At 39.2% G+C, this 14,064-nt stretch overlaps 1 protein-coding gene and 1 long non-coding RNA gene across 10 annotated transcripts in view; one reads left to right on the top strand and one right to left on the bottom strand.

Annotated features, from left to right (window-relative positions):
- LOC123505897 (general transcription factor IIH subunit 3-like) overlaps nucleotides 1–2,969 on the top strand; it is a 34,959-nt gene extending 31,990 nt beyond the window's left edge. For 5 of the 9 annotated variants that reach the window (XR_006675298.1, XR_006675288.1, XR_006675299.1 and 2 more), the window contains exons 8-9: nucleotides 1,930–2,210; nucleotides 2,536–2,969. The gene's annotated coding sequence lies outside the window, so the exon portion shown is untranslated. Of the gene's footprint in view, nucleotides 1–380; nucleotides 500–1,137; nucleotides 1,247–1,929; nucleotides 2,211–2,535 lie in introns of those variants that run through there. The other 4 variants (XR_006675305.1, XR_006675304.1, XR_006675303.1 and 1 more) reach the window with 4 other exon arrangements.
- A 1,366-nt stretch (nucleotides 2,970–4,335) lies between these two features.
- Nucleotides 4,336–8,188, bottom strand: LOC123505693. The gene is made up of 4 exons (XR_006675237.1): nucleotides 8,135–8,188; nucleotides 5,855–6,013; nucleotides 5,285–5,415; nucleotides 4,336–5,086 (listed from the first exon to the last, which is right to left on the bottom strand). It is a non-coding gene; the product is annotated as an uncharacterized LOC123505693 (long non-coding RNA).
- Nucleotides 8,189–14,064: the final 5,876 nt, after the last annotated feature.

Here is a 14,064-nt window from a genome sequence, read left to right as displayed (position 1 = left end):
ATAATAATAATAATGATAATAATGATGATGATAATAATAATAATAATATATATATATATATATATATATATATATATATATATATATATATATATATATATATATATATATATATATATATGTGTGTGTGTGTGTGTGTGTGTGTGTGTGTGTGTGTGTTTGTAGATAGATAAATAGATAGATAGATAGACAGATAGATAAATGAATAGACATAAAGGTATGTAAAGGAGTGTCACGTGAGTGAGGTGGTTTGACTAAAGGTAACAATGCTTATATAGAACGATGCTCACCGAGAGTGGTTAGTTAGTTATTAAGTGTTTTTCCTGCAAACAAGGGAGGAGGAGGAGGAGGAGGAGGAGGTGAAACGGAAAGCTGTGAGGCACGAAGGAACGATTTCTTCTGTATGCGTTGAGCAAGTAAGACGTGCGTGTGCCAAGAAGTGTATCTGCCCACTGCCTTGTCACGAGCTTCAGTAACTGTGCGATGGAGTGTATTGTGTGTGGGTATCTCGTAGTGTGTTAGATACTGTACAGTGGTGCAGACGTTGGTGTGTGTTTGTGTGTAGTGAAGTACCGTTACCCTTTCTCATGCGAACAGATGTTTTTGAGTTTCATATGTTTTAGGAGATGGAAAGTGTTGCCTGACATTTCGTGGAGTTTTTGTTTATAGAGTATTTCTTAACATCACTTTGCTGTTTGATAAGTTGCCATTTCATAATGAAATAACGCGTTAGTGTTCTATTAATGATTCGTGACATTTGTGAGCGCAGAATATACTCACAACGTGGTGCAGGCGTTTCCACGGCAGGGTTTGGGTGTGCATTGATAACGATCCTGCAGGGTGAGTTTAGTGGCAATTATGGTCTCTTACTGTATCACGCGCTCTCCTCGCTAAGCGGTGGCGCGGATGTAGGCCGCTTCTGTCACGAACCTTGGTATCATTGAGCTACATGTAGGGGTTTTCGTGGGTTTCCACTATTTTCCTCGGTATCTCGTTGTGTTCAGATTTGTATGTATATCAACCTCTGTTGTTTGTTGCTACTATAGAGTACTGCTAGTTAATGCTATCTGAAGCGGTTCGAACCTCCCTTAGGATTAGGTATTTCGAGCGCGTGGCTTTAGTGTATCGCCGCTACGTTGCAGCTTCGTTCTTACTCGAGATGGTGGTAGCTGAACCTCGGTCTGCCATTACCCAGGTGCTTTCATACCAGCCAGATTTACTTGGCCGGAATCCGTCCTCTCACCAGGTATCTTGCATTAGAATTATCTGTGCATTCTTAAGTTGTGTTAATGTAAAACTTGATGTAGAACAGTGGTGAAATGGCAGAAATAGGCTCACATATGGCTTGTTTTCCACCAGTGTGTGTGGTGAAGAAAACCCGTACCAAACGGGATAGGTGTAGGGTAGGGGTTTTGCTCATTGTAGAGGTCAATTTGACCCTCCTTGGGTTAACCCAGGGCGTGTTGGGAGTATGTGCACCAGGTTGGGTGACACCAGTAGGGGTTAGGTTAGTGGTGTATTACGTAGTGAGTTTCATGCAGTGCCCCAGTTTCGTACGTATTGTGAACCAGTGTACCACTGAATATGAAGCATCAATTGTTAGTGCTGAAACGTCATGGCGCCGTACTTTTGTATGTTTAATAATAATGTTTCTAAATGTGAGTAAGGCTGTTGACTGAATGTAAGGTTGTGTGACGGCTTCAAAATGGCTGTGTAGTAACAATACTTATGGGCTGTAATGATTCACTATGTGGTGCAGTAAGTGTAACTTGCTGTATTAGGTTTCGGTGTGTTGTGGTGCACATGGTAGGTACAGTATTTGTGTGCAATTTGTCCCAATATCTTAGAAAAGGTCCTAAATTTGGTATGAAGACGACTTACTGACACAGGTGAAGGATGGTTTCTTAATTGTTACCTTTATTGTTACAGCAGTGTATACAACAAGGGAGGAGGTCGGATCATGCCGGCCATCCCCAAACATTGGGACGAAGGTCTCGGGTGTCAGTCAGGAGATGGAGCACGTCCCGCAACAAGTCGGGCACCGGCGTCCTACATCTGCGCACTACTAACTTCGTAGAGCCCCATCTGTTTCTTTCGACGTAACTCCTAGCCACAGGGGAGCTCGAGTCTGACTTGTACGTTAAGCGTCTGGGAAGCCCCGGCCTCTACAGAAGAGTATGCAGACCGCGGAGGCGAGCGGTCTGGAACAGGTAGGGACTGGGCCGTTTCAACTCGTTCATTGGATCTTGGTGTTAAAGGTAATGTAACGAGGGTGATAGAAGCGAACCTCATAAGGTTAGTAATGTCTTGGCCTATAGCGCCTGTAGGTTATAGGCATGTAGGTAACTTCAAGAATATTCAAATCGCTGTTGAGCTTCTACCCATTAGTGGCGCAGGTAATTTTTACAAATTAATGTTCCGTAATGGTGGGTAAATGGAATGCACTAAACATTTGACAAGGTACACCCACACATTTGTCCTACATTTGAGGACAAGGTTGTTCATGATAAAAGTGTAAAGGTAAAATTGTTACAGGTCCTGCGAACTACCTCCAACCTGCGCAAACTATCATCTTGCACCTTCTAGGGAGGAATTGGACCCTGCCTCGCACCAGCTGTCCTGACAACGTGGTGCCATCCAAGGAGGGAGGACACACTGCCTCGCTACATTTTCCACGGAGGAATTGGACCCTCTCCTGAGCACAGGCGGTACCATTCAGGGAGGAAGGACGAGACAGCCTTGCTTAACCTAACCTAACCAATACATGTTGTCAATCACTCTTGTTATATTATTATTCCTTCCATCTAATGTGAATGTACCCATATAAATGCAAGTTCATTAATCATTCCATGTTCTGATCTAATATGAATGTGCCCACACAATTGTAATGTTAATAATCAATCCTTCCGCGTTCTGTGATGTACCCTCATAACTGGTGTTATACTTGATAATAAATCTTTTTAAAGGAAGCTGATATTTGATCTGTAATTCCTTCTTGTTATATAAGGAATACTTACGAAACGCCTACCTGATCTGGAACTCCGAGAAACACCTAACCTAATTAATACCTATACTGCTATGGAACCCAATGTTTATTAGCCTAACCACAAACTGAATTATCTCCAATGAAGCTGTAAATTTCTCAGAATTAAAAAGCTGTAAATTTCTCAAAAAAAAAAAAAAAAAGAAAACTACTATGGAACCTATACCTGAGAAAACTACTATGGAACCTAACATTATATTAACTAACCTGACCTCATAAACTGAATACTTCCATTGAAGCTGCAAAATTTTCTAGGAATTAAAAAATGCCTGAGGATGCTTGCTTACTGAAAAAATAAATAAATGCCCATCTCCACCACAATGATGCAAAATCCGCTTAAAAAGCAGCAAACGTGCTGAAAAATCCTTGTAAAATTGCCCAAAAAGCAGCAAAAATGGGAAAAATGCTAAAAAATCCCTGCAAAACTGCCCCAAAAAACTGTGCTAAGTCATAAATACTCCGAAGAGTCTCCGGAGAAAATGCAGATGTATATTTGGGTTAAAAATACAATGAAGAGTCTCCCTTCCTTCCTTTTTATTTAATCAACACATTTTTATTTACACTGCATGAAAAAAAACTCTACCAAAATTTTCAACTTAGAAAAATTTTACAAAAAAATTATCAATTTTCTTATACACAAAAATGATCACACATTTTTTTTACACTATAAAACTCTACCAAAATTTTCAACTTAGAAAAAATTTACAAAAAAATAGAAAAATTTTAAAAATGATCACACATTTAAAATTTACAAAAAAATAGAAAAAATTTAAAAATGATCACACATTTTTACACTATAAAACTCTACCAAAATTTTCAACTTAGAAAAATTTTACATTTACAAAAATATCAATTTTCTTATACAGAAAAAAAATTTTACATTTACAAAAATATCAATTTTCTTATACAGAAAAAAATAGAAAAATTTTATTTACAAAAAAATATATAAATTTTCTTACACAGAAAAGAAAAATTTCACATTTACAAAAAAATTATCAATTTTCTTATGCAGAAAAGAAAAAAATTACAAAAATTTTACATTTACAAAAAAATTATCAATTTTCTTATGCAGAAAAATGATCACCACACATTTTTACACTATAAAACTCTACCAAAATTTTCAACTTAGAAAAATTTTTCTTGCTTTTTTACAATGTAACAGCAAAAAATTATGCAATTTTTACATTATCAACTTGAATAATTCATGCAAAAAGATTTTTCTTACAATTTCCAACTTAGAAAATTGTTACAATGTAATAGCAGAATTTATACAATCTTTACATATTCAACTTGAAATAGTTTACGCAATTTTCTCAAGTATTACATTACTATGGGAATATTTTCAACTTCATTCCACCTATCATTGCCATCCGGATATACATTTGTCTGATATAACAAAAAAATGAGTATAAGAATCTTGCAGCACTATATTGTCACCATATATATAAAAGACGTAGAACATCATTCAGGGACCGCATTCTACTCAGTTAGCCTCAGGTCTCGAATGCCTGACCGTCACTCCGCTGTTAGTCTTTAGGCTCATCATTTGTCAACTTTATATATGTATAGGAAGAAATAACTCCTTAACATAATTTTCTAGAATTGACATCATATTACTACTTTGGGAGTAGTTAGACTATATCTAAACAGAAGAAACATGGCAAACAGAATAATACGCTCGACAACCCTCTAGGCAGTTATCTATAATAGTAAACTACTGCATCAAAGGACATTGTCATCATTACGGATATTTATAATTAATCAGTAATAAAAGCTGTCGGGGATCATGCTAGGTGCATACAGCCAAGTTCCCATCATGTTGACAAGAGCTTTAAGACGGCAGTTGGCGGTGCTACAACAAGGTGAACCCTGTCTTGGCACTTATGATGAGTAAGAAGGTGCACTATACTTTCCACAAAAAAAGAAAGCATGAACCAATGATGCTGTGAATGTTGAATCATCCTGCATCCTTGCCCTTCTCTGTCTTGAAGTCTTCACACACGTTTATGAAAGAGTGCAGTGTGCCGCTGGACCTACAAAAGCCTGCAACAAAAAAAAAAGAGTCAGTGAAAGTTCATGTTTAGCAATCATTTGCCTTCTTATCATCTTATCAATCTGAAGTTGTCAAAACTGCTCACTTGTAATCACACTTGTGGTACAGCAAGGTATATAAAAAAAACCCAGCCAAGCAAAGCCATACTTATACTAAATAACTACTACTTGACAATTCGTTTGCCTTACTTGAAGTGCAGCAAATTGCGTGTGCCACTCCCTTCTTGAAACTCTGGAGCACCTTCATGTGTTCAATAAAGTGTTGGACAGGGATACAAAGCGGCGCTTCCCTCGACACCACACCACCGGTGCAGCACGTCCTGTCGGGGAAACGCAAACTTTCACTGCACTTACCAACACCCAGGGAACATGTGCAACTCAGCCACTCGTCCCTCCTTACACATACAAACACCACCACTCACCACACACAGAAACTGCATTCACCAACGCCTAACAAACAAATACAAGTCAGCCACTCATCTCTCCCTCCTCGAACAGATATACCTCCACAAAGAAATCAATAACACACAGATTGATAATATTAATCTCTGACAGACACAAAGTAAAGAGAAAAACTGAGAATCTGTACATCTTACAATTCAATCACTTCATCTTTTCTTCATTACAAAATTTCATGAACTGTTTCACTGCACGCACGCACGCACGCGCGAGCTCTCTCTCTCTCTCTCTCTCTCTCTCTCTGCACACACACACACACACACACACACACACACACACACACACACACACACACACAACCTTATCTGCGTGAAGATATGGTGCACTGCCTCCCTTGGTGGAAATAAGGCAAAGCGGAGTGGTGTGGATACTATCAGGCTGGCTGGGAAGACCACCAAGCCTGCCTAGCCGTCCTCAATCCTTGCTCTCATGCTCCACCAGAAACTTCATGACTGAAACCTGATATAAGAGAAGAGAGAGAGAGAGAGAGAGAGAGAGAGAGAGAGAGAGAGAGAGAGAGAGAGAGAGAGAGAGAGAGAGAGAGAGAGAGAGAGAGAGAGAGAGAGAGAGAGAGAGAGAGAATTATGGATAGTATTGTCACAGCTTGTATTTTCCTTAAATCTTCTACTTTTGCTCATCTTTATAATGTTTTGGTGCCAGATGGTAATAAAGAAGGATATGATAAGAACAAATCGAAGATGAAAACAGCTGAAATTTAGAGGCAATGGTGGTGAGAACAGGTATAGTCATGATACGTACCTTGTGCGATCTCTCTTATTGTACCATTAGTCTGTTGGTGTCTTGTGTTGGTGACTGTCTTGATACAGAAAATAATAGGGCAGATTCATAGTGCAATTATCTTATGGGGAGTTAGGTTAGGTTAGGTTACAAGCTATTAGGCTAGTTTATCTTATGGGGGGAGATGAACGATGGCTTAGCTTGTTATTCATGTTTGATCTGTCCTTTGCTTATAATCTGAACTGGAAGCTTCACATCTCCACTCTTACTAAAACAGCTTCTATGAAGTTAGGCGTTCTGAGGTGTCTTCGCCAGTTTTTCTTACAATCCCGACTGTTAACTCAGTACAAGGGTCTTTATCAGTCTTATCCACCCATGTATGCGAGTATCCTTCACATGTATGTGGTGGTTCCACTCACATAGTTTCATTAGATAGGTTGAAATCAAAAGCTTTTTATCTTTTCAACTCCTCTCCTCTGACTGATTGTCTTCAGCCTCTTTCTCACTGCTGGAATGTTGCATCTCTTGCTATTTTGTAGTAAATATGCCCATTTGTCTCCTTAGAGTCAGCGTTTCTTAACCTGGGGTGCTGAAATCAATTTCAGCGGGTGCTGAGGAAGGTCACATATGTGGCGGTAAAAGGTAAAAGGAATACGCTTGGGCAAACGCATTTTTATCGCATATTTTGAAATTCAATACCGGGGTAAACTTTAACGTGATTTTCATATGTGTTGTAGCATAGTGATATAAAACACTTGATTTGTACGAGCGTTCCACTATTTAATATTTAATCAGTATTACAAGCTTTGTATATTACCAGTGTACACGTTCGGTACGTGTACACCAGACGGCAAGACGTCCCCGCTCCCTCGCCACCGCGGCAGAGCCCAGTGTACATTACCAGTGTACACGTTCGGTACGGTGTTAGCCAATGGTGGAGGGTGCTGGACTGCTTAGGCTTGACCAAAAGGGGTGCTGAGGTCGAAAAAGGTTAAGAAACACTAGGCTTACACCTTCTGAGCAAATGCAAAATTTGGTCTATTTTGGTTCCCCTAACCAACTCAACCAAGACAAACTTAATCTAAGTTAACCTAACCCACTCTCTCTCTCTCTCTCTCTCTCTCTCTCTCTCTCTCTCTCTCTCTCAGATAACAAAGAAAACGTTGCAGCTAGTTTTAAGGTAGACTGTCTAAAAACAAATACTGCTTATATTAGATAGTTTCCTCTTTACCTGAAGAAAATAAACAAATGAATGAGAGAGAGAGAGAGAGAGAGAGAGAGAGAGAGAGAGAGAGAGAGAGAGAGAGAGAGAGAGAGAGAGAGAGAGAGAGAGAGAGAGAGAGAGAGAGAGAGAGAGAGAGAGAAATTAAATAATGCGATAACTAATTTTGCTATCCCCTATCTTTGCCGCACAGCTACCTTTAATTAGTTCCCAAACAACATTGCGAGGAATTAAATGCCTATTGCAGATTTGGTTATCTTTTTGTAATTTTCTCTCTCTCTCTCTTTCTTTCTCTATTTCACTTTTTTTTATTCTACCCTTCCTTCTGTATTTCATCCCTTACTCTATTCTCTATTTTTATCCTTTTTTTCAGTTCTATTGCTAGTTAGTATGTGAAACTGCCTTGTTTACTTAGGGATTTATTACTACTTTGGTTATCCGTTGTATTCCTATTATTCTTCCTCTTCCTCTTCTTCACTTCCTTAACTTCCCTCCCTCCTCCTCTTCCTCTTTATTCGCTTCCCCCACTCCTGCACTTTCTCCTTCCTTCTCTTTCTCTTGTTCATTCCCCCCATCCCTGCTCTTCCTCTTCCTCCTTCATCACCACCAACACCACTAACCTCCGTCCTCGTCCTCGTCCTTCTTCCTCGTCTTCCTCTTCCCTTCTCCTCCTCTTCCTCCTCTTCCTCTTCTTCCTTTTCTTCCTCCTCCTCCTCCTCCTCCTCCTCCTTGTCGCTCTTTCAATATCGCTTTCCAAAACCGTGGTCGTTCATAGAGAAATCTAGTTTAGAGGAATTGAGAGAGAAAGAAAAGAATGAAGTGAGTGACATGAAAAATACCTCATTACATAACACTGAACAAAGAGCCTCGTATGATAACAAAGATAAAAAATAATGATGAATGGAATAGCCGAGTTTCCCTTCACCACAGGACCTGCCAAGAAAGAAAACGAGGCATGAGAGAAAATGGGGCGCGAGTGTTCCGTTCACCTGTGCAGTGTCCAAAAAAAAAAAAAAAAAAAAAAGTCAAAGAAAATGAAATGAAATGAAAATAATGAACGAAGCAGTGTGAAGAGAAGGTCAGGTTAGAGTTATTATTTATTTTGCTTCTAATCTTACATGACTGAGATGCAACATAGATAAAAAGAAAAAGGCACAGAATGAGATGTAAAATAAATAAAGGCACAGAATGAGATGTAACAGATAAATAAAAAAAAAAACCACAGAATGGGATGTAAAATAAATAAAAACAAAACATGTATATTATTATTATTATTTTCCCTCCTCTTCCATAGTCCATATATTTTTTCCACCCTACTATTTTCTATGTACATTCTAAAATAAAGTAGTTAATGATAAAGTAGAATGAGAAGTAAAATAAATAGAAAAGCACATGCATATTATTATTTTTCCTCCTCTTCCACGATACATATTTTGTTTCCCACCTTACTATTCTACACGCACATTTTATTTATTAGAAGAAAAATAAGCAAATAATAATAAGTAGAATAAGTAAAATGAATGAAAAAAAAACATGATTATTATTAGTATTTTCCCTTCTCTTCCACTGTACATATATTTTTCCATCTTACTTTTTTATATGGACATTTTTTCAACATTCAATATATACACAGACTCAATACATCAAATTTGCAAGCGATGGATGGATATTCGACGATAACTATCTTTCATTTTATTTTATTAATTTTTTTTTATATCCGAATGCCAAAAAATATTAAAAAAGTATTCAGTGACAGTTATGGCTCATTCTCCCTCAAAATATTGTGGCAACGCTGAATATCAATGATGCACGCATGTACGCACACACACACACACACACACACACACACACACACACACACACACACACACACACACACACACACACACAAGCATAGAGTAAATAAAATTTAATTTAATGCACAAGAAAGATTTATCGGAAATTGCCACAAAAAATAATTAATGAAAATAAAGGTGATGAAATCTCTCTCTCTCTCTCTCGGATATCGAGAGAGAGAGAGAGAGAGAGAGAGAGAGAGAGAGAGAGAGAGAGAGAGAGAGAGAGAGAGAGAGAGAGAGAGAGAGAGAGAGAGAGAGAGAGAGAGAGAGAGAGAGAGAGAGAGAGAGAGAGAGAGAGAGAGAGAGAGAGAGAGAGAGAGAGAGACAAGACAGAGACAGAGAGACAGAGAGACAAAGAGAGAGACGAAGGAAAATAGAGCAGAAAGGACTTGCAATATATATACAAACATATTCTGCACCAACTTGTTTTCGTGTCCCTGATGCGCGCACGCACGCACACACACACGCACGCACGCACACAAATTCTATCACAAATTCCTCCTAACTCTATAATAGACTGTGATGGAGATATCATTTACCCAAGCACTCATGTTAAAAATCTTGGTGTTTATATAGACAAATGTATGCTATTTGATGTACACATTAATGAATTAACTAAGAAAGTAATGGGTACCTTAATGTTCGTTAATAGAATAAGCCATAATTTTGATAAGTCAACCCGAATTATTTTTGTCCAGTCGTTAGTTCTTAATTTAATTCATTATTGTATTGAAATTTGGGGTTCAACAAATGACACTTTGCTGCACAATCTCCAGTAAAAATCTTGAAGCTGAAGTAGCTGTTGCTTGTTCCAGGAAATAAGATCATGTAACCCTCACTATCAAAAAGTTAAAGTGGTTGAAAATCAAAGAGAAGCACATTCTTGATAAATGTTCATAAAGCTGTCAATGGCTTTTATCCAGATTGGTAACTTAGGTTCCCCACAGTCAGAGAAAATACTACAAGAAACACAAGACAGCTAAATAACCATTTTGTGTCTAAAGCTAGAACAGATTGTGGTGCCAGGGCCATCACGATACTTCGACTCAAACTCTGGAATGCACTGCCTTCTTGTGTCATCAACTCTGCAAGCCTTCATGCTTTTAAGTCTCGACTCAGCGAATATCTTTTAGATAATTTTTAGTCCATGTTACCATGGTATAATTATTTTTATATGACTTTTACTCAATGTTTACATAGTATCAACCTAATTACTTCTTTTAAGATGTCTTTAAGATGAGTCAGCTTTAGTTTATTGGTATACGTTGTGTGTGTGTGTGTGTGTGTGTGTGTGTGTGTGTTTGATCTGCTGCAGTCTCTGACTAGACAGCCAGACGTTACCCTACGGAACGAGCTCAGAGCTCATTATTTCCGATCTTCGGATAGGCCTGAGACCAGGCACACACCACACACCGGGACAACAAGGTCACAACTCCTCGATTTACATCCCGTACCTATTCACTGCTAGGTGAACAGGGGCTACACGTGAAAGGAGACACACCCAAATATCTCCACCCGGCCGGGGAATCGAACCCCGGTCCTCTGGCTTGTGAAGCCAGCGCTCTAGCCACTGAGCTACCGGGCGTGTGTGTGTGTGTGTATTTTAATAATAGTTTTATATTTTATTTTCAATTAACTACCTGTGTGTAAATCATCTGTAAGAATAACCATGTCTCATGGAACAAATAAAGAATCTGAATCTCTCTCTCACTCTCTCACTCTGTGTGTGTGTGTGTGTGTGTGTGTGTGTGTGTGTGTGTGTGTGTGAGTTCGGGTACCCTCACCACCACCTCTCATTAGCAGGCTCATTCTATATTCATGGGGCAGTCTGATCTCATCGCCACGTTCTGCCTTATGTGAGGATCTGCTTATTAGGGTTTAACGCATCTTGTTGCTTAGACTGAGCTATTACTAGTGTGCTCTCTCTCTCTCTCTCTCTCCAATTACGTGCCCATCACACGTAACTCCCAAGCCAGCAAGAAAGAGCAGCATAACAGACCGGGACGAGCGCTATCTCTTTGTGTTGTACATCACGCCACCACAACCTACGTTAGGCAAAAATAACCCCATCACCATCACCACCACCACCACCAGTAATACTAATGTTACCGCCATTATTAGTACTACTCGTCTCCTCTCCTCTATTTTCTCATTGTCAGACCATTATCACCACCATCACCTCCTCTTCTTCTTCCTCCTCGTGTAAGCAGGAGGAGGAGGAGGAGGAGGAGGAGGAGGAATCATTCGACATCAGCAGACCTGTAGACTCAAGATTACATTCTTTAACATTATTTACAATTTCAATACTTCATCTCAATTTCCTAGTGCAGGAGGAAGAGCAAAGCACCATAGAGTAGAGGTAGAGACGCCTCCTTATGTGGTGACTTGGAAGGTTGCGAGCGGCCGGCCATAGTGTGAAAGCCTACGGGAGACAATGAAACGCGGCGCGCGGGATCCTAAGACTTAAATCACCCTCACGCCTCCAACTGTTGCTGTTGTTTTTTCCTTTGTTATTCCTTTGTATTCCTCATGGCATTGTCGATCCTTACATACTGAAATACGAAGGTTAGATTGCGTAGAATGTTCTCTAGTTTTGTTGGTACCTTTCAAAAACTGTAGATTAGATTGTTATTATCATCATTATTATTATTATTATTATTATTATTATTATTATTATTTTCGTTTGCTATCTTATTTCCTTATATCTGTACATGTCCAAATAATAGTTTTCTTTTCAATAATGTCCTCTCTCCTCCTCCTCTTTTTTCTTCTTCCTCTTGCTACTCTTCTTCCACTTTCTCCTCTTCTCTTCACCTTCTTCTTCCTCCTCCTCCTCCTCCTCCTCTTCGCGTCTGTATCGCTTCAACCTTTTCCCTTCAGCATATTTTTTTTTCTTTCTTTCACTTCCCAATTCACTCCAGTTGTTTACGGTGAATGGAAAAACAGGCAAAAACTTCCATACTTTTTATTTCCTCTTTCTCCCTATAGTTTTTGAAAGGATGGGTGGAAAATAATACCGGCGATATGTATTCCTTTTTATTTATCCCTTTGATTGATAACCCCGAAACGCTCATCAATTCCCCGCTTCATATTAAGACTTTATTGTCGTTTAACATCCTGTCAGCCCTCGTGGTGGTGGTGGTGGTGGTTGGGGGGGTCTAGGAGAGAGAGGGTGAGAGGGGTAAGAGACACTGGTTATGAGAGAGAGAGGGTAGGGAAGTGAAGGGAGGGAGGGAGAGAGGGAGGTAGGCAAACGAGGAAGAGAGAGGAAAAAGAGACATTGAGAGAGAGAGAGAGAGAGAGAGAGAGAGAGAGAGAGAGAGAGAGAGAGAGAGAGAGAGAGAGAGAGAGAGAGAGAGAGAGAGAGAGAGAGAGAGAGAGAGAGAGAGAGAGAGAGAGAGAGAATAATAATGATAAAAAAATCTCTCACAGTCCACCAAAAAGTATAGTGCACCTGTATAGTGTTTAGTAGTACTATATATACGTGGACCGGCGTGGCGAAACATTGTGACGAGGCGACGATGAGGAGTACAATGTTTCGTCCGCTGTGGTGCCGCGTCGCCTAATGCTGAACGTAGTAATAGTAATATTGTGTGCATCGATCACGTCACATTATTGGCGGCTTGTAATAATATAATAACAAGTTAATCGACGCACCACTAGGAAACAAGGCGGCGCGTAACAAATAGATGAAAGAAAGATATAGACGAATGAAGAGCAGAAAGGAAGAGTGGGTGTAAAGGTGGCGAGTCACAAATATATAGAAAAAATAAAGGAATGAAGAACAGAAAGGAGGAACGGGTGTAAATACTACAGCGGTGAAAATAACCAAGCTGGGATTCACAAAGAGGGCAACGCGGTGAGAATAAAAAAAAAAAAAAATACAGAAAAGGGTAAAGAATGAGAAAGGATGTGAATATGATGATGGTGGTGGTGGTGAAAATAAGGCGGAAATATTATGGTGAGAATTATTAGGTGGTGAAAATAATAAGATGGTGACTCTCCAATACGCGGAAAAAAAAAAAAAAATGCGTGGGTGAAAATAATGCGTTGGTGGAAGTAATGTGGGAGTGAAAATAATAAGGTGGCGGTGACTCGCAAATGGAAGTGTGAAACAATAAAAAAGCACAATAAAGAAATGAAGGGGAGGAAAGGGAGGAAATAATAAAAGGGAAGAGGAGAAAGAGGAGGGGAAAATATCAATATACTGTTGTGTGTTGTTTCGTGGAAATGGAAAAAAAAGGTTCATTCGTTGGCTCTCTCTCTCTCTCTCTCTGATATGTCGTTTTTGGTGTTATTTTCTTTTTTGTCAATAGTTTGATCTTAGTTATATATATGTCTGTGTGTGTGTGTGTGTGTGTGTGTGTGTGTGTGTGTGTGTGTGTGTGTGTGTGTGTGTGTGTGTGTGTGTGTGTGTGTGTGTGTGTGTGTGTGTGTGTGTGTGTGTGTGTGTGTGTGTGTGTGTGTGTGTGTGTGTGTGTGTGTGTGTGTGTGTAACTACGATGCTGACAAATTATGTATTAAGTAAGTAATGTACATTTTTTCCTAGTAAATGAAAACCCGTAACCTTTATGATACACGTATTACACACACACACACACACACACACAACACACACACACACACAAATACAAGCACACATCATCAAACCAATAACAAAAACCAACTAGCACTAAAAAACAACAAAATAGAGAACAAAAATAAAATAAAAT

This window comes from Portunus trituberculatus, chromosome 18 (assembly GCF_017591435.1).
Source record: "Portunus trituberculatus isolate SZX2019 chromosome 18, ASM1759143v1, whole genome shotgun sequence".
NCBI lineage: Eukaryota > Metazoa > Arthropoda > Malacostraca > Decapoda > Portunidae > Portunus > Portunus trituberculatus.
This window is presented reverse-complemented; position numbering and strand designations above follow the sequence as displayed.